The sequence below is a fragment of the Drosophila takahashii genome, chromosome 3R (genome assembly GCF_030179915.1).
Source record: "Drosophila takahashii strain IR98-3 E-12201 chromosome 3R, DtakHiC1v2, whole genome shotgun sequence".
Classification (NCBI taxonomy): Eukaryota; Metazoa; Arthropoda; class Insecta; order Diptera; family Drosophilidae; genus Drosophila; species Drosophila takahashii.
This window is the reverse complement of record NC_091681.1, coordinates 1,881,596-1,902,712: the sequence shown is the minus strand read 5'-3', so window position 1 is coordinate 1,902,712 and position 21,117 is coordinate 1,881,596. Positions and strand designations below refer to the sequence as shown.

The window sequence follows — 21,117 nt, the reverse complement described above, 5'->3', positions numbered from 1 at the left end:
GTAGAACATCGCAGTAAATAAACTACTGCGAATTCTGGAAGGAGGAGGATGCAAAGTGGTGGCATACGCAGACGATGTCGCCATCATATTTAATGGTAAGTATCCACAAACACTCTGCGACCTTATGACCGCAAAGCTAAAAATACTATCGGAATGGACGATAAAAAACGGAGCTTGTTCTTTTTACAAATAAGTACAAGATCCCACAACTCAACCCACCCATATTAAATAACTGCAATCTCTCTTTTAGCAAACACGCCAGATACCTGGGGTTGGTATTAGATAAGCGCCTTAAATGGGGCTTAAACAACAAAGAGAGAACCAGAAAGGCAACCATTGCACTTTACTCCTGTAAAAAAGCAATTGGGTCTAAGATGGGGCATGTCACCCAAAATTGTAAGCTGGATCTACACAGCGGTAGTCAAGCCAATCCTCCTTTAAGGGGTGGCTATATGGTGGACCGCTCTAAAAAAGCAATGTATCCTAACTCCACTAAGCAAAGTACAGCGAATGGCGGCTCTGTGTATTAGTGGAGCCCTTAGAACTACCCCAAGCGAAGCGCTGAATGCGATCCTGAACCTTCCGAGCCTGGACTTAGCAGGCATGGAAAGGGCCAAATCGACAGCCATTCGTTTGAGGGATACTGGGCAATGGAAAGCCCAATTTTACGGTCATGCCAATATACTTCAGCATGATAAGTCGATTCCGAAGAAAACGGACCTATGCAAATCTCATGAGTACACACACACACCCTTCGAGGCCCTGATCCCAGATAGGGAGGAATGGCAGAAGGGCAGACCAGGCTCGCCAGACGCAATCTGCTTCTACACAGACGGCTCAAAATTGGACGGGCACGTTGGCGGAGGGGTATACTCCGAACAATTAGATATCAGAAAGTCATTCAGACTCCCGGACCACTGTAGCGTCTTCCAAGCGAAGGTACACGCTATAAAGGAGGCACTCGACTCCTTAGGGAACACCAGCCTAAGTAGACACCTTAATATATATAGTGATAGCCAAGCGGCTATTAAATTAATCTACTCGACAAACACCAACTCACGAACAATATCAGGCTGTCGCAAATCTCTCCACGAGATGGCTAGACAGTTTACTAATATGGGTTCCGGGTCACCGGGACATCGTAGGCAACTGCATAGCGGATGAGTTAGCTAGGCAGGGCACCATCATGCCTCTCCTTCTAGAAAAGGAGAGTGTCGGTATGCCCATGGCAACTTGCAAGCTAAACATTAGAAATCAATTTATTAAAATAGCCAACACTAATTGGCAGACTGCACCAAAGTGCCGTATCACTCACCAGACATGGCCGATGATTAACAATAAAAGAACGTCAGCACTACTCAAACTCAGCCGCACAGAGTGTGGTATGTTAGTTAGGGCCCTTACAGGCCACTGGCTAGTCGGCACACATGCCGGCAGGCTAAAAGCCCCGAAAAAAAATTGTAGGAGCTGCAAGGATGAGGAAGAAGAAGAAACGGTGGAACATCTTCTTTGCTTCTGCCCAGCCCTTTGCAGACTTAGACTGAAGCACTTCGGATACCCCTTTCTTAACGATCTGACCGAAATATCGGAGATCAAGCTTAAGGACTTAAACTCCTTTGTAAATCTTCAGGGTGGAAGACATGTTAATCATCCGGAAATGCTCTCTAGGCTTCTAGGACGAGACATAAGAGACAGGGGATCCCGAAAAAAGGGAAAAAACGAGATCATACGGTATCACAACGGACCCACAGAGGTCTAAGTGTGCCAGACGATAGTCTGGCTGCCGTTCGTACCTAACCTAACCTAACCTAATACTTAATATTCCAAGGAATGTGGGCTCTTTTAGATTTGTACCCTTACGTCGAATTGTTCAGTCATAACAATGTTAATAAAAAACCAATAAAGGAAGCTAGCTTCGGCCAGCTGAAGCTTATTACCCTTGCAGATAATTCCTATTAATTTACAAATCGCAAAAATGTTAATTTTCCTATTATTTCTCGTTAATTTTGCGTTCGTTTCAATGGCAGCTATATGATATAGTAGTTCGATTTTGATAAAATTAAAATCGAAATTCGAAAATATTTCAAAAGAGTTATATCCTAGAGTAGAAGAGAATACAATAAAAACCAACGAAGCAATAATTTATTTCCTATTATATTCCCATAAATTTTCCGATCGTTCCTATGGCAGCTATATGATATAGTCGTCCGATTTTGAAAAAATTTTATTCGAAATTCAGAATTAGATAAAAAATGACATTTCCAAAAGTAGTAGTTATAGGTCCAAAAACACCCAAGATATAATTTTTTTTACATTTTTTCCCCGATTGTTCCTATGAGAGCTATATGATATAGTTGTCCGATCCGGCTCGTTCCGACTTATATACTACCTGCAATAGAAAAAAGAAAGTTTTATCCCGATAGCTTGAAAACTGAGAGACTAGTTTGCGTAGAAACGGACGGATAGACGGACGGACAGACGGACGGACATACGGACATGGCTAGATCGACTCGTCTAGTGATGCTGATCAAGAATATATATACTTTATGGGGTCGGAAACGTCTCCTTCACTGCGTTGCAAACTTCTGACTGAAATCCTAATACCCTCTGCAAGGGTATAAAAAAAGTGGTTCACCTATCCCCACCCACTCTCCCCTACTTTAAATCTAAATATCTTTTCTACATTAGACATAAGATTTCCCAATCTTTTAAAAAAACGACTCACTTAATTAGGTATCTCACGCTCTCTCAAGACTCTTTTGCATTCAATAGTGGTGCGTAGACTAATTATTATATCAAAAGCAATAGGTGCGTATGCGTTACTGATTGTTTGGTCTGTCGATGATAGATGACAATGATTGTTCCCAGAGTGCGAGAAGCTATACGATGCTTAGATTACTTGGTAATCAATTAATTAATTAACGTAATTAACGCTCAAAGCTTAGTAAAAAAAATCGAAGAATTTAGGTATTTATTTGTTAGTTCTAACATTGACGTTATTTGCTTGTCCGTCGTATGTCAGTGATTCGTTAGTAGAGTGTTATGGTTATTTTATCTTTCGTTCCGACAGAGGTAGCCACGCTGGGTGAGTAGCCATATATGTAAACAAACGTCTTAATGCAAAGTTTGTCTATAAACATCCGAGTGATAACTCCGTTGAATGGATATTTGTTCAGATCACAAATTTTTTATACTCATCAAAAACTTTAATAGGCTGTGTTTATAGACCAAACCGATTTTTTGACTATCAAAACTTAATTGACTTATTGTCCTCTATGTCTATCCAATATTCGGACGTTATCATTGCTGGGGATTTCAACAGCAATATTCTAAAAGAAAATAAATTATCGGACGACATCGAATCTATTGGCTTAAATTTAGTAAACTCATCAGTACCTACACATTTTTCAACCCACTGATACTTTACTTGACTTATTTTTTGTAACTGACTGTGATAAAATGTCTATGTATAGTACACTTTCAATGCCAATGTTTTCAAAACACTACCTAATTTATCTAACTTATAATATTAATACTGACTTCACTGAAAACCATATAGTTTATTGACTACGCCTAAGTACCGACTGTAATTTATGTGACTGGGACTCTATTTATGACTATACAAATATTAATTCTCAATTGACTGTCCTACAAGATAATATAATATACTTATATAATCGATCAGTACCATTAGTGACGAAAATGACCAAGCCACGTGAAAATCCATGGTTCAAATTCTTTATTTGATAAAATCTTTTATGAGCCAAAAAAAGATTAAAAATGAGCCAATTTGAATAAAAACAAGAGAGAACGCTATAGTCGGGTTCGTGTCCCGACTATCTAATACCCGTCACTCGGGTAAAGGGAGGGAGATGGATATATAACTTTTTTGGATTGCGCATAACTTTTTAATTAATGATCCGATTTGAAAAATGCCTTTTGCATCTTTGATAAGTATAAATATACACAACAAAATTGCATTTATACTTCTCGAAAATCTTTAAAGGTTTGGGCGCCAGACAAATTTTAAAATCGTTAGTGGGCGATTGTGGGCGTTAGGGGGAGCGTGGCACTCGGCTAAAATAAACTTGCGCTGCCTAAGAAGCTCAAGAATATGTGTGCCAAAAATATTTTTTTTACATTTTTGATTTGCCTGAAACTTTTTTACGTGTACTATTCGGAAAAGAAGTAAACAAGTGTATCAGGATTTGGCCGAAAAAGAAATATTTTTTTTAGGATTTGAATAACGCCAAATTTGAAAAGCTACCCTCTCATTAAAAATATGTATCCCCGGTTGTAGTAATTCGATTTACTTCGTGTCTTTTGCATTAATTCCTATAAAAACTCTTCTTAAAAAAAAAAATTTAAAAACAAGTTTTTAACCTTTTAAAAATAAAAATAAATTAAGATAAAAAAAATTATTTTAACTTTGTGCTAAAAAGGTGGAGCCAGTTGTAGTTTTTAAAATATCGAATTTTTCTTAACATGGCAAAAAAAAATGCATTAATAATCTTTTTATACCCTTGCAAAGGGTATTATAATTTCAGTCAGATGTTTGAAACGCAGTCAAGGAGACGTTCCCAACCACAAAAAGTATATATATTCTTGAACAGCACCAATAGCCGATTCTATCTACCCACGTCCGTCTGTCCGTTTCTATGCGAACTAGTCTCTCAGTTTTACAGCCATCGCGATGAAACTTTCCCGAAAGTGTGCTTTCTATTGCAGGTAGTACATATGTCGGAGCGAGCCGGATCGGACCACTATATCTTAAGGCTCCCATAGGAATATTCAAAAAAATATAAGAAAATTCTTTGTAACTTTGTAGGAAGTAGGCGTTTTGATTCTTGACTACTTATGTATAAACAAAATTAAAATAGAAACGCTGAATCTGGAATCCCTGGAACTGCACCGAGTGAGCATTCTTTTATCTACAAGGGTATATAAGCTTCAGCTGGCCGAAGGTAGCTTCCTTTCTTGTTTTATCTGCATTAGGAGCCAAATTTTATTCGGATTGGTCAAGTAATTCACCCACAAAAAATAAAAAGTAAGTGCACCTTTTTGGCTTACAAAAGTGAAGATATCTCCATAACTATAACCGATAGAGGTAAAGGAACAAAACATTTGAACTCTGCTGCCAAAAGTTTAGTAAAAGTGTATTTTACTTGCTTAAAATATGCCCAAGAAAGGCAAACATACTAATAAAACCGTTTCTGGAAAATTTATATTTTTTGAGGTTAGGTTACTGTTATTAACTTTTCTCAAAAAAAGTACAAAACAGCACCTCTTTTTTGAACATTTGAAAGTTTATTTATCAGATAAATTTTCAGTAATATATGAAATCGGCGAAACCCGGATATTCCGAGAAATCTCTAAAGATCTCTCAGAATCAGGTTAAATTAAAGGTGTATTAAAAAAATATTTATTAACAAGAGAGAACGTTATAGTCGGGTTCGTGTCCCGACTATCTAATACATTTCACTCGACTACAGGGAGTGCGAGTGAGATATATAACATTTCTTTGATTGCGTATAACTTTTTAATGAATGGTCCGATTTGAAAATAGGTATAAATATGAACAACAAAATTGCATTTATACTTCTCGGAAATCTTTAATGGTGTGGGCTCCAGACACATTTTAAAATCGTTAGTGGTCGATTGTTTGCGTTAGAGGGGTCGTGGCGACCGGCTGAAATAAACTTGCGCTGCGTAGGAAGCCCAAGAATATGTGTGGGAAATCTCAACCTTCTAGCTTTTGTAGTTTCCGAGATCTCAGCATTCATACAGACAAACAAACGGACAAACAAACGGACAAATAAACGGACAGACAGACGGACAGACGGACATGGCTAGATCGACTCGGCTAGTGATCCTGATCAAGAATATATATAGTTTATAGGGTCGGAAAGGCCTTCTTCTACCTGTTACATACTTTTGCACGAATCTAATATACCCTTTTACTCAACGAGTAACGGGTATAAAAATATAACAAGAGAGAACGCTATAGTGGGGTGCCCCGACTATCAGATACCCGTTACTCAGCTAAAGGGAGTGCGAAGGATATGGAGATAACAACTTTGAACGCCGTAACTTTTTAACGAATTGTCCGATTTAAAAAATGTCTTCTACATTTCGATAGGTATTGATAAACACAACAAAACTGCATTTTTAAATAATTTTCAAATAATTTTAAATTTGCATTAATATAATGTGAAGTAGAGTGATGACTATACAAATATTAATTCTCAATTGACTGTCCTACAAGATAATATAATATACTTATATAATCGATCAGTACCATTAGTGACGAAAATGACCAAGCCACGTGAAAATCCATGGTTCAAATTCTTTATTTGATAAAATTGGCGCTAACTTGTAAATGCATTCCAGATTCAGCGTTTCTATTTTAATTTTGTTTATACATAAGTAGTCAAGAATTAAAACGCCTACTTCCTACAAGGTCCAATGAGCCTCAAGATATAGTGGTCCGATCCGGCTCGCTCCGACATATGTACTACCTGCAATAGAAAGAAGACTTTCGGGAAAGTTTCATCGCGATAGCTTTAAAACTGAGAGACTAGTTCTCATAGAAACGGACAGACGGACATGGCTAGATAGACTCGGCTATTGGTGCTGATCAAGAATATATACACTTTATGTGGTCGGAAACGTCTCCTTCACTGCGTTGCAAACATCTGACTGAAATTATAATACCCTCTACAAGGGTATAAAAAAGCCAAGGCTTCATCGGCATTTTTTTTAAAAGTTCCGGGCTATTAGAAATTGTTTTCAATGCTGAACTGAGATTTTTATCCCCAGACCTCTTTGCAGCATAAGTGCCAGCTACAAGAAACTTCTGTGAATTATTATTATGTTCGACACTTATATTTGAAATTTCTCGACGCTGCGACCGGTTAGACATTTCCGAAAATTTTAATTTCGGACGACCCCTCTCGGATAGATCATGTTTTAAGGGAATTGGAAATAAAAATAATGAGTTTAACCAAGTCGAATGACGTTCGCTAAAATCGATACGTGATTTTTTCAAACTACTTCTTTTAACATGGTATTCGGATCTTAGTTTGCATACAAAAATGACAGGCGGAAAATTTCGTGTTCAAAATTTTGTATGGAGATTTTCATTTCGTAGGCTTTTCGATTGAAGTGGGTACTAGGCCTAAGGCCTAGTATCGATATTACATTTGATTGTTTAGATTTAAAATTAAAAGAAGCGGGAATGAGTGAATAAGTAGATTTTTGATGTTAGGCACACTAAAATCAAATTTTGGCGCGCAAAATGTACACTAAAACCTGAAGAAAAAAAAGTACTGCATACTTTTGGGCATTTTTAGCAAAGCTCATCAAATTGGCTCGACTTCGAGTTAAGCCTTCAATTAAAACTAAAATTACCGAAAACTAAGGCAAAACCGCATCGAGTCGGTGGTATACGCTTTTAGTCAACGAGTAACGGGTATAAAAATATAACAAGAGAGAACGCTATAGTGGGGTGCCCCGACTATCAGATACCCGTTACTCAGCTAAAGGGAGTGCGAAGGATATGGAGATAACAACTTTGAACGCCGCAACTTTTTAACGAATTGTCCGATTTAAAAAATGTCTTCTACATTTCGATAGGTATTGATAAACACAATAAAACTGCATTTTTAAATAATTTTCAAATAATTTTAAATTTGCATTAATATAATGTGAAGTAGAGTGACCACAGAAAAAAAGGCAGATATATTCCAATGCCATTTCCTAGATGGCGCTAGTGTATATTGTATTGCGCCATCTACCGCCAGATATTGGTACTAATGGTCATGAAAGGCGGAAATGTAGGCGCTGGGCAGGTTTAAGGGGTTTGTGGGCTTTAGAGTGGGCGCGGCAATTTTTTACTTGGCCAATCGATAGGTATTGACGAAGCGAATACATATCAGTTACTATTTTCATAATAGCTTCAAACCTGTGGGCATTAGAGGGGCTTGTGGGCGTTAGAGGGGGCGTGGCACCTTTTTGAAACAAACTTGCGCTGCGTAGGAGCTCCTAGAATATTCATGCAAAATGCCAATCTTCTAGCTTTTATAGTTTCCGAGATCTCAGCGTTCATACGGACAGACAGACAGACGGACAGACGGACATGGCTAGATCGACTCGGCTAGTGATCCTGATCAAGAATATATATACTTTATGCGGTCGGAAACGCTTCCTTCTAGCTGTTACATACTTTTGCACGAATACAATATACCCTTTTACTCTACGAGTAACGGGTATAAATAATGGCATTTCCAATTTTTTGATAAAACAAAGATTTTGTTACCTCACCATTTTTTTTTTAAATAAAGAAAACGTAAAATTTGATTAGTCTTTATGAATCAAAGTGAAAATTCGCAAAAAGATAACTTCGGTCTGAAAAAACTTTGTGCGATTTTAGTTTCAGATTATGAAATGTCATTTTATGTACTATAATCAACATATCGAGATTTTTGAGATTTGATTTTAAACATAAAAAATAATAGAAAACCCATTGAACCTTTGTAGAAAGTAGGCGTTTTGATTTTTGACAATGCACACTGGGCCAGAAAGTTAATTTTTTGGCCAAAAATCTGTAATTTTTTTCCTAGGACAGTTAGAAGGATGCAGTTTTTTGCATTTTTTTCTTAAAAGATTGAACTTTCAAACGAACTAAAAGCAAAATTTCTTGGAATTTTATATGATATAGATAATCCAGACCAAAGTCGGAAAATTTTACGAACTTTTCGGTTTTTTATTTTAAAAAAAATAACTAGAAGACGCACTTCTTTTATTTTCGAAAAAAATAAAGTATGAGATAAAACAAACTAAAAAAAATTAACATCACTAAAAAATATTATGTCGTTTAAGATTTATGAACCGTTAAAAACTGCAACTCCCACATCAACGTTTATCAAACAATAGATTTAAAAAATGTTATATTTTTTTTCTTGTTATCTCTTAAGTTTTATATAATCAAATTATTAAAAAAAATGGTTTTAAAAATATTGTTTTTTAAATTGTTTAATGTTAATTTGACATATTCTGAAGTCATCAAAAAAGTATGCTACATTTATACTTGCATAGTTCATATTTTAGTTCTCAACTGAAGGAAGAACAAGAATGTACGGGAAATGCAGCATACTTTTGGGCATACTTAAGTCCTTCCTTAAATCCCTTAGGCGCTCTGCCGGCATTTCGTCTCTAGCGACTAGCGTACGAGAACAGCACTTTTCAAAAGAAGCTTTGTGTATGTTAATTCCGATTCTGATTCTGAAGATTATTATGAGCATGTCAGACGATAGGTCTGCTCCTTGATTGTCCTTCCTTTATGTCATCTGCCTTTCGCGAGGCTTATGTAATCGGCGAGCCGCACGTGCCCAGTACGTGTGAAGTGCCGAATTGCTGCGCTACGAATCGCCTTCCAAAATATTGGCTCTATGGACTAGCCAGAGCTATGTGTCGCGTTGCCGCGCGTGGCGCGTGTTGGTGAGACGATGTAGGCACGTGGCAAGTGTCACATCCGGTAGTCGTTCACTTCCTCATTCGATCACCTTCCAAAAGATCGCTCGATGATCAAGCCAAAGCTGCGTGTTTACATGCCGCGCGTGGCGCGGGTTGGTGAGGTGATGTTGCACTCAATCAATGATCGGAAGTACAGTTACCATCCAAGTTATCGCTCTACGGCTTATCCAAAGCAGAACAGGTGGATGCCGCGCGTGGCGCGAGTTGGTGAGGTTATGTACTCTTCAAAGTCGTCGTTCAGGTGGTTGGTCTTCCATTCAAGATGGCTTTAAGCCGCACGTGGTATGCGGTTGGTGAGATGCCGGGCTAGAGATTTGCGCCGTTGATGGACAAACTGAAGCCTCGGTCACCTTCCAGAATATGGGCGTCTTTTATAGACAGAAGCTGCACACAGTAAGGCACGTGTCCGCGGGATTGTAAGCCTTTAAGATTCTTCTTCAGACAATTCTAGGTAATTTTGGTCCTCAGAATCTGAATCGGAAATGTCTGAGTCGCTTACGTAAGTATCTTCATTTGGGCTTAGCATACACAATGCTTCTTTTGGAATAAAAAAAAGCTGTTTGTAAGGCATATTACTCAAATTTGTTATCATTTATTTCTTTTTTTGAATTAATAACTATTAAAATAATTTTTAATTTATAAAGGAGCTCGGATTTTAAGCCCGTTATTTTTGAGAGAACGTCGATGTCCTTGAACGCTCTTCTGGCTGTATTTCCCGTATTGGTGTTGCCGTATTCGACGGGCTTTGGCTGGCTTACCCTAAGGCTCAGCTTTTGCCAAAACTGATTTTGAATGAAAGATTTTCGGGAATTAAATTCCAGTTTGTGTTCCTCGGACCGAACGTGATGTTTTTGTATATTTAGCCTGTACGATATTTGTAGGCACATTTCAAAAATCCGAATATAGGCATGCAATGGGCTTATGCCGAAAGTAAGTGCAGATTTTATTGGCACAAAAAGACGACCCTCAATATTGGCCTTTACATTAAATTCCTTGGGATTTCTGTGACAAATGGGGCATGTTTGCATGGATTTGGTGCCTGTCAAAACGTTTAGAACTTTTCCGTCTATTAATGTAAGAGCTAACTGAAATTCAATTGAAATATTTGTATTTTCAATACTTGTTTGGAACAGTTGCAGACTGGAAATCTCCTTTTCCAAATTTGTGTACTCCGATAATATCAGCTCTTTACTTTCCTTCGCGAACTGTAACTTTATCGGCCTGCAAAACTTGTCGGACTGAGCCGATTTGTTGGTCCAAATTATTTCCCAGTATGTCTTAGAACTAGACATCGGATTTTAGGTGAAATCGTTTTTTTTAAATACGATTTAAAGCCACATTTGATTGGTTACAAATTTTATTTATTAAGATATAATTAGATTTAGGCCAAAATTAATTGAGGTTTTTTTAAAAAAATTGTATCCAATCAAATGTGGCTTTAAATCGTATCTAAAAAAAACGATTTCACCTAAAATCCGATGTCTACTTAGAACAATTCTGAGGGGAATAAGAGTTGTTGCGAATAAATTTTCATCCTTTCCAGGCCCATTCAAATAGTTTTGGTTGTAAGCAGAATGTCCGCTGCTTTCGTCAAACCCATAGGAAAATATCATCTGCAAGTCAAGAGAATTGCTGCCTAAACTTATTAAAAGGTCTGAACATACAGTTAAAAGCCGTTGGGCCGTGTGATCCACTAAAGCTTGTAGCTTAACTTCAGCTCTTTCTTCGGAAGCTCTTTCTTCGGAAATCTCTGCGGACAGACGGCATTTATGTTTAGCCTCCCTTAAAATATTGTAAGCAGGCCAGATGTCGGCATCAGATTCCTTAGATGATACTCGAATTGCAGTATATTGGGCTTTAGAGAAGGAATTATTTAAAAACTAGAAAGGAAGCTACCTTCGGCCAGCCGAAGCCTATATACCCTTGTAGATAAAGTAATACTTACTCGGTGCAGTTCCAGGAATTCAAATTTTGTTTTTAAGTAGTCAAGAATCAAAACGCCTACTTCCTATAAGGTCCAATGAATTTTCTTATATTTGTTTGAATTTTCCTATAGGAGCCTCAAGATATAGTGGTCCGATCCGGCTCGCTCCGACATATGTACTACCTGCAATAGAAAGAAGACTTTCGGGAAAGTTTCATCGCGATAGCTTTAAAACTGAGAGACTAGTTCTCATAGAAACGGACAGACGGACAGACGGACATGGATAGATAGACTCGGCTATTGGTGCTGATCAAGAATATATATACTTTATGTGGTCGGAAACGACTCCTTCACTGCGTTGCAAACATCTGACTGAAATTATAATACCCTCTACAAGGGTATAAAAAAGCCAAGGCTTCATCGGCATTTTTTTTAAAAGTTCCGGGCTATTAGAAATTGTTTTCAATGCTGAACTGAGATTTTTATCCCCTGACCTCTTTGCAGCATAAGTGCCAGCTACAAGAAACTTCTGTGAATTATTATTATGTTCGACACTTATATTTGAAATTTCTCGACGCTGCGACCGGTTAGAAATTTCCAAAAATTTTAATTTAGGACGACCCCTCTCGGATGGATCATGTTTTTAAGGAAATGGAAATAAAAATAATGAGTTTAACCAAGTCCAATGACGTTCGCTAAAATCGATACGTGATTTTTTCAAACTACTTCTTTTAACATGGTATTCGGATCTTAGTTTGCATACAAAAATGACAGGCGGAAAATTTCGTGTTCAAAATTTTGTATGGAGATTTTCATTTCGTAGGCTTTTCGATTGAAGTGAGTACTAGGCCTAAGGCCTAGTATCGATATATCGATATTACATTTGATTGTTTAGATTTAAAATTAAAAGAAGCGGGAATAAGTGAAAAAGTAGATTTTTGATGTTAGGCACACTAAAATCAAATTTTGGCGCGCAAAATGTACACTAAAACCTGAAGAAAAAAAAGTACTGCATACTTTTGGGCATTTTTAGCAAAGCTCATCAAATTGGCTCGACTTCGAGTTAAGCCTTCAATTAAAACTAAAATTACCGAAAACTAAGGCAAAACCGCATCGAGTCGGTGGTATACGTTTTTAGCGAATTGATTAAAGATTTTTTTTTGAAGGAATGAACTAATTCGGGGATGGCACTCGAAGGCACTCGAAAAGCAAAGTACTCATTTGCTACAAAAAGGCGAAAAAACTAACAATTATATTTATTTTAGGTAACAAGTAAGACATACGAGCTATATTATATTTTTTACTTGTTGAAAACAATCCCTTCTACAAGTTTCGTAAAGAAGTCGAACAGCTACATCAGCATCTTTGACTTCTACATTTTTTTTCATTTCCATCAATATCACTATGCAGCATCAAAAATTTACCTCGATGGATGCTATATTTTTGGATTTGTTACGAATTCCCAAGTTTAACTGCGTTTTCCAAAAAGTTCCCCGACGCAAGGATTCTTAGCAAAAGGACCTCAAAGTTCGAAAAATGCTGAAATTGGCCAACTTTGCGGAGCTCTCAGAGGCAAATGGATGCATGGTTTGATTCGATGTTAAAGTTTTTTAAAAGATACACCCTTTATCTTTCAAACCCCATACTTAAAATAATTTTAGGATTTTTTTAAGGCAGAAACAAATTTTAGAAAACATAGTCAAAAAACTTAAAAACATACTGCTGCGGTTAAAATAGTAGTAGTGTTGCCGCCCTGTGTTTTTAAAAGTTTGATGTTGTAACTTTTGTTATCCAATAAGTCTAATAGTAAAATCATAATCAATACAATATTACCAGGAAAAGATCAATTAAAACAACAAACTTTTAAATACACAGGGCGGCAACACTACTACTATTTTGACCGCAGGTGTATACTTTTATGTTTTTTGACTATGTTTTCTAGAATTTGTTTCTGCCTTAAAAAAAATCCTAAAATTATTTTAAGTATGGGGTTGGAAAGATAAAGGGTGTATCTTTTAAAAATCTTTAACATCGAATCAAACCATGCATCCATTTGCCTCTGAGAGCTCCGCAAAGTTGGCCAATTTCAGCATTTTTCGAACTTTGAGGTCCTTTTGCTAAGAATCCATGCGTCGGGGAACTTTTTGGAAAACGCAGTTTAACTTGGGGACTCGTAACGAATCCAAAAATATAGCATCCATCGAGGTAAATTTAAAAAGCACTAAAAATGCTGCACAGTGTATTTGATGAATTTTCCACTTTGAAAATATGGTAAAAGAAAACTACTTGCCCGAATTCTTTGAAACTTTGGCATAAATTAGTTTAATGTATTATAATACGGAATCCAAACTCAATTTGGTCATTTTCTTAAAAAAGAAAAACGTATTTTTGGCCAAAAATCGGATCGGCTGGCCCAGTGTGCAATGTAAAAACAACATTTTAAGTAGGCATACCTGCAAGGATGGGTACATATAAAATATTGAGAACATTGTAAAATTTCGGCTTTTGATTTTTTTTTATTTTGACCACACCCAGTCAGCCGCCGCAATCCCATATATAAAATGAATTTACGTGTTATATTTTTTTATTTTCACTTATTACACTAGTTTACAAAATAATATTCTTGGAGTGCTTCACAGCTATGAATTTAAAATTCTGTTAGTGTTGGAGTCCTAGATCACGAAAATACCACAACATTTTTTTTTCAATGGCACAGCATTTTTTAAAGATGTGTTTAAATGTTAAAAGGTTAAATTTCAACCTTTTTTTAATTTCTTCATATAACTCGGCACATATCCACACAATTGTTTACATGTCTTAAATTTGAACTTTGGCGACCAAAAAAATGTTGAAAAATCCGAACTTCCATGACAATACCCGGCTTGTTTAATTCGGTAGGATGTAAACTTTAAGTTTAAACCCATTATGATTTTTAAATGGATGTATTTCGAGTTTTTACGATACATACAGCCGAATTACCGTGGATCAAAAAAGAACATTTTTCATATTTGTCGAGATGCTCCGCTGCCATTACTTGTCCAATCATATTGATCTGTATGGCAATGACTTTAAAATGAAACGAAATAAAAACTGGTCCAATTGGGTGAATATGGGCCGAGATATAGGAAAAAATGTAAAAAAAAGTCAGAAATTTAACATTTGAATTTTAAAAAATCCTTAACAAAAACTGTGCCATTGAAAAAAAAATTAGTGGTATTTTTGTGATCTAGGGCTCAACCACTAACAGAATTTGCAATCAATTGCTGTGTAGAACTCTAAGAATATTATTTTGTAAACTAGTGTTATCTGTATTTAGTTCAAAATCTTAATTTTGTTCGAAATCGAAATCCGGGTCAATCAATTACTTTTTCAACAGAGTGTGCCTCCAAAAGCAGAATTGCTTCTTTTGGTAAAGGAACCGACTTCCAGCAGTTCGCCATTTATTAAAAAGCTATGCGCAATCAAAATTGCATATATCCATCTCCTCGCACTCCATTTAGCTGAGTGACGGGTACTAATTAGCCGGGACACCCACCCGACTATTGCGTTCTCTCTTGCTTATAATATATAATCTGCTTAGGCACTCTTTCAAAGTCAAAAATGAATTTTTTATATTTATACCCTTGTAGAGGGTATTATAATTTCAGTCAGATGTTTGCAACGCAGTGAAGGAGACGTTTCCGACCACATAAAGTATATATATTCTTGATCAGCACCAATAGCCGAGTCTATCTAGCCATGTCCGTCTGTCCGTCTGTCCGTTTCTATGCGAACTAGTCTCTCAGTTTTAAAGCTATCGCGATGAAACTTTCCCGAAAGTTTTCTTTCTATTGCAGGTAGTACATATGTCGGAGCCAGTTGGATCGGACCACTATATCTTAAGGCTCCCATAGGAATATTCAAAAATATATAAGAAAATTCATTGTTACTTTGTAGGAAGTAGGCGTTTTAATTCTTGACTACTTAAAAACAAAATTCAAAAATAGAAACGCTGAATCTGGAATCCCTGGAACTGCACAGAGTGAGTATTACTTTATCTGCAAGGGTATATAAGCTTCGGCTGGCCGAAGGTAGCTTCCTTTCTTGTTTTTTTTGGTTTTTGCCTAAAAAAAAGTTAAACGTACAAATTTCTACATAAAGTAGGTTCAGAAAATGGGAAATTTCATTAAACATTTCTGTAAAAGCAGCAGCATTACTTTTTGGGACACCCGATCCGCAGCTGAGGAATCATGGTTTCGAGAAAAACACATTTAAAGTATTGAAATGTACATACATATGTATCTACTGCACAAGGAAGGTGGTTGCCGTCATCCTGGTACAGTGCCGAACTTTACTGTTGGCCCACTTACCATATTTAACTTCAAGTCCGCTTTTCTCTCTCTAATATATTGATTAAAGGCCCTGCAATGTTCTAACTACATATTTTTGCAGCTAGGAAAAATGCATTTATTTTGAAGGTCAACTTTCCCAGTCTTTAGGGCCGTTTTCTCGTCCGTTTGTTAAATTTAAAGTGGGGTTAAAACAATTAGGGTGCTCAATTGCGTTGCAATTGTTGTAAAGTGTAAAAGTGTAAATCAATTCCAACAACAATTTCTATGCAAAATAGTTTTCAAAAGTAGGCCTTGAAAACTATTTTGTATAGAAATTGTTGTTGGAATTGATTTACATTTTTATACTTTACAAAGTTTGCAACGCAATTGAACACCCTAAATGATTTTCCATACGATTGCACTGTTTTAACCCTACTTTAAATTTAACAAACGGACGAGAAAACGGCCCTAAGTCTATGGAAAGGATTGGGATACTAAAGAATTCCTTTTCGTACCCTAAAGGGTTATTTTGGTGGCCTTTGAAATCACTTCATTTTTTCTAGCTGGAAAAATGTAGTTAGCACATTGCGGGCCATATATCCATATATTACGTAATCATCTAGGGGGGGGGGGGTTCACCAAATGATTAAATTTTTTTTTTTTTTGTATGAAGGGGGGAGGGGGGTCAAAAATCGCCGAAATTGTGATTACGTAATATATGGACAGCCCCTAAAGGGATCCGAATGGTAAAAACTACTTCTGGGCACATGTTTCCTAGCATAGCATTAGCATACGATTGACCCTGATCCTGATATTAAAATATTATAAAATGAGTAAAGTCGGTTAAGTTTTAGCGTAATAGTTAAATACATAAAATACATAAAACAGCTCATTTTATGGTTTTTTAATTTAAAAAAATTAGGCTTAAGAGAAAAATTAATAAAACCAAGTGAATTTACCAGATCCAAACTAATTTTGTTACATATTATAATCAATATATTAGAGGGAGAAAAGCGGACATGAAGTTAAATATGCTAAGTGTGCCAACAGTAAAGTTCGGCACTGTATAAATGACACATTCTTAGAGAGTTATTCTACCTATTAAAATAATAAAAGAAATTGTATTTTGTGTTTTCTATATGTATCTCCCCCCCTAAATACTTCAGGGGTCGTTGTATGTACACTTGCCAGAAAAAGTATGCGTACAAATATTTTCCGCAACTTTAGAGCTTAAAAAAACGTCTTAAAAAAACCGTAAAAATATCATTTTAATTTTAGCATTTAGTACACATATTAGGCTTTAATTTGACGTAACTCATTAATTTCTAGCACCTTTACTTTTCCTAATATAAACAAAAATGTACAAATTGGCCGGATTTCGCATCAGAAAAAGTATGCGTACAAATGCATATAGTATTAGAAAAAGCCATATTTTGGGCAAAGTACGTCGAGTTTAGTACGGAGTTTGATACCCTTTATGTTTTATAACTTCAGTCTACATATTTGGCATCGATTGGACCAATGTCCTTGCATCCTTCGCTGTTATTTACTTCCATTCATCGACATTGAGTTTTTTCAGGATATCCTTGGATGCAAGGGTGTGAAGGCGAGTCCTGCCCTCCAGGACATCACAAAAATGCTTTACGGGATTGAGATATACTATTTTGATGGCGAATGTAGCTGTTTTACACATAAAAGCTTTGTTTTGTGGGCGAAATGTTTAGGTTCGTTGTCCTCTTGGTACCAAAAGTTCTTTTCGAGTCCCACTTTCAGGGCGCTTTAATTTGTTGTCTTAAGGGGTTATATACCTTTTTTGAGCGAAAAAATTGAGGGAACTTTGGATTTTTTTTTTGGTGTGTAGCAATTATTTTATGACAGTGAAGTTATTATTTATTGATAGTACATGTTTTTATCGAAACAACAAGCCTTTGTTCTTGAAAAAATATAAATAATTTACGAAGTTATGGCAATTCTTTCGGAACCCTTTTTTTTATAGCGGCTTGCGGTGACCACGATGGAAGTCCAGCAGGTCAACTGATATCAAAAAACCAACAATTTTTAGTTAGTATAGTATTATTTCCAGTTCGTGAACGATTACTTTTAAGAATATTTCCTTTTTTCAGCATACAGTAACAATTTTTCCAAAAAGTTGATTTTTCAAGTTCTAAAAATTTTATTAAAAAATTCTGATCTGCGAAATTAAAATTGGCGCATAAAAACTGAATCGTTCACGAACTCGGCACAATCATTACGAATAATTTAAAAAAAAATTGAAGAAGATCGATCAAATAGTTCTTGCGCAATCGTGGTCACAGCGAAGGCACTTTTGGAAAAACACGACTTTGAGATAATCGCATTCAAAGTTTTACATTGACGTTGCAACTATTGAAGTCGAGCGCGTCAAAACGCTGTTTTCCTATCGAACTATTATTCGGATCTGTATGAAAATTTGGGAAGATGTTCTCTAGGGGATATACTTTAAGATTCAGCAAAAAAAAAAATTTCATTTTTTTGAAAAAAAAAAAGGTATATAACCCCTTAAAGTGCTTAAAACAACCAACAAAATGAGGTATCGTTTATAAAAATCGGTCAACAACTAAACGAGAAATAGCTAGCCATATAACCAAACAAACAACTGCTTTGGCGTAATGCATGAATTTCATACGAATTTAAAAAAAAACTAACCTTCTATCTAAATAAGAAAGTTTTTATACCCTTTTCTCGTAAAGTTGTTGACCGATTTTTATAAACGATACCTCATTTTGTTGGTTGTTTTAAGCACTTTAAGACAACAAATTAAAGCGCCCTGAAAGTGGGACTCGAAAAGAACTTTTGGTACCAAGAGGACAACGAACCTAAACATTTCGCCCACAAAACAAAGCTTTTATGTGTAAAACAGCTACATTCGCCATCAAAATAGTATATCTCAATCCCGTAAAGCATTTTTGTGATGTCCTGGAGGGCAGGACTCGCCTTCACACCCTTGCATCCAAGGATATCCTGAAAAAACTCAATGTCGATGAATGGAAGTAAATAACAGCGAAGGATGCAAGGACATTGGTCCAATCGATGCCAAATATGTAGACTGAAGTTATAAAACATAAAGGGTATCAAACTCCGTACTAAACTCGACGTACTTTGCCCAAAATATGGCTTTTTCTAATACTATATGCATTTGTACGCATACTTTTTCTGATGCGAAATCAGGCCAATTTGTACATTTTTGTTTATATTAGGAAAATTAAAGGTGCTTGAAATTAATGAGTTACGTCAAATTAAAGCCTAATATGTGTACTAAATGTTAAAATTAAAATTACATTTTTACGAATTTTTTTAAGACTTTTTTTAAGTTCTAAAGTTGCGGAAAATATTTGTACGCATACTTTTTCTGGCAAGTGTACATTGTACACTGTACAGCAATTGTTTACAACCGAAATCCGTTCTAGATCTTAGGTACATCAACGAAACCATGACGAAACCAGCAAGAAAGAGTTTTCTGTGGCGCCCCCGATTTACATAGCCGTTTTAATAGATTTTGAATATAATCTTATCTGACACCCTTTAATGTTTTTGTTATGGTCGGATAACTTAGCACTGAGAAGTTTTTACACTTTTTGACAGGAACTTGTGTGCAAACTCGCTTCCAATCACATTGTACAATATTGACTTTTGAGCATATGTATTTTAGAGCTTTTATCGACAGAATTATTTACTTACTTAATTCCGCAAAGTATGCTACAAACTGGACTACTTAATGTTCTTACTTAGCAAGCGAAACTGAATTTATATTTTGTTGCTCAAGCATATTGGTACATTACTGCATTTTGCTTTTCTTAAAAAAACTTAGCTTGTTATTGAAATGTATATAACTAAATCTAAAAACTACCTTTTTTAAACAATATACAGCTAGTGTGACCCCAGCTAGTGAAATACAAAATCCTACATTGGTATTCAAAATTTACTTAGCGCCTGTTCAGACCGGCAGCGCAGCAACACGAACCCAATTCCACAATGCACTATGCCATAGTGACTATGGGAAAAAGTCAGCTTTTTTGGCATAAAGCCTAGTACTCAGTACGACGAAAACTGCTAGCTAAGCATAGGAGTAAGCGAGAGGCAAATAGGTAGCTAAGGCCCTTAGCCGGGGACTTTTTCCCACATCGGTACTCAGTTGAGCTAAGGAAATAGTAAGGAAATACCAAAAAAATACTAGATTTAGCGGATGAATTCCGATGAACTACTTTAGCCGCGGCCCAAAGAATAAAAAATTTGATCTTTGGCTGTGTTTGTGCAGAAGCGGTGTGAAAATAACAATTTATAAATGGAAGGAAAACCACAAAAACCAATGGAAAACTGCCTGTAGGAGTTGCTGCAATACATATCGCCATTCCAACAGCGAATTTAAAGCTTGCGACCCAGGTCGGCTCAACGTTTTGTAATATTTTAAAATTGGCGCCAGTTGATTTGTTTGCTGAGAGTAAGACCATGCTACATGCATTTCGGATGAACACCGAAAACTTCGGACACACTAAAAGAATACGATTTTTCGACTAGTGAAACTCTTAGCCGAACTGAGTACTAGGCTTAAGCCCAGTACTCAGTACCCAGTACTAGTCGAAAACTAGTATTCTTTTGCAGTGTGACCGAAGTTTTCAGAGTTCACCAGCTTTGCATATAGCATGGTCTTATTGTAAATCAGCTGGGTTCACAAACAGCAAGCAAGTTAAATGACGCCAATTTTAAAATATTACAAAATGTTAAGCGACCTGGGTCGCAAGCTTTAAATTCGCTGTTGGCATGGAGATATGTATTGCCGCAACTGCTACAGGCAGTTTTCCATTGGTTTTTGGGGGTTTTCCTTCCATTTATAATTTCATATTAGCAAACTGCTACTGCACAAACACATCCAAAGATCAAAGGCGTTCATCGGAATTCATACGTAAAATCTCGTATTTTTTTGTATTTCCTTACCATTTCCTTAGATTAACTGAGTACCGCGTGGGAAAAAGTCCCAGCAAAAAGCATTCGTTATCTATTTGCCTCTCGCTTACTCCTAGTAGGCTAATAACCTCTTCCCATAGAGTCCATCCGTTTGAAACGGTTGGGATTTTTGACGAATGTGAAACTCGTGTTCCTACAGAACTCCATCCACCATCTACCATCCAAAAACAGCTGAGTGAAGAGCAGTTGCTCAGCTCAACATTAACGAAGGGGGATTTCAACTCGGGAAAACTGTCGTAAAATTGCGTTCTCCCAATTTTATTGAAGAATAATACAATAAATAGATTAAGAAAATTTGTATAGTATGCATACATATTGCTAACTGAGGGAGAGCCTAACCTCCCGTAC

At 36.4% G+C, this 21,117-nt stretch overlaps 1 protein-coding gene across 2 annotated transcripts in view; it reads right to left on the bottom strand.

Moving 5' to 3' along the window:
* Positions 1-19,673, bottom strand: part of l(3)80Fg (dnaJ homolog subfamily C member 16 l(3)80Fg) — a 426,789-nt gene extending 407,116 nt beyond the window's left edge. Inside the window, exon 1 of one of the 2 annotated variants that reach the window (XM_070216484.1) lies at positions 19,655-19,673. The gene's annotated coding sequence lies outside the window, so the exon portion shown is untranslated. The other variant, XM_070216483.1, reaches the window with a different exon arrangement.
* Between the last annotated feature and the right edge of the window lie 1,444 nt (positions 19,674-21,117).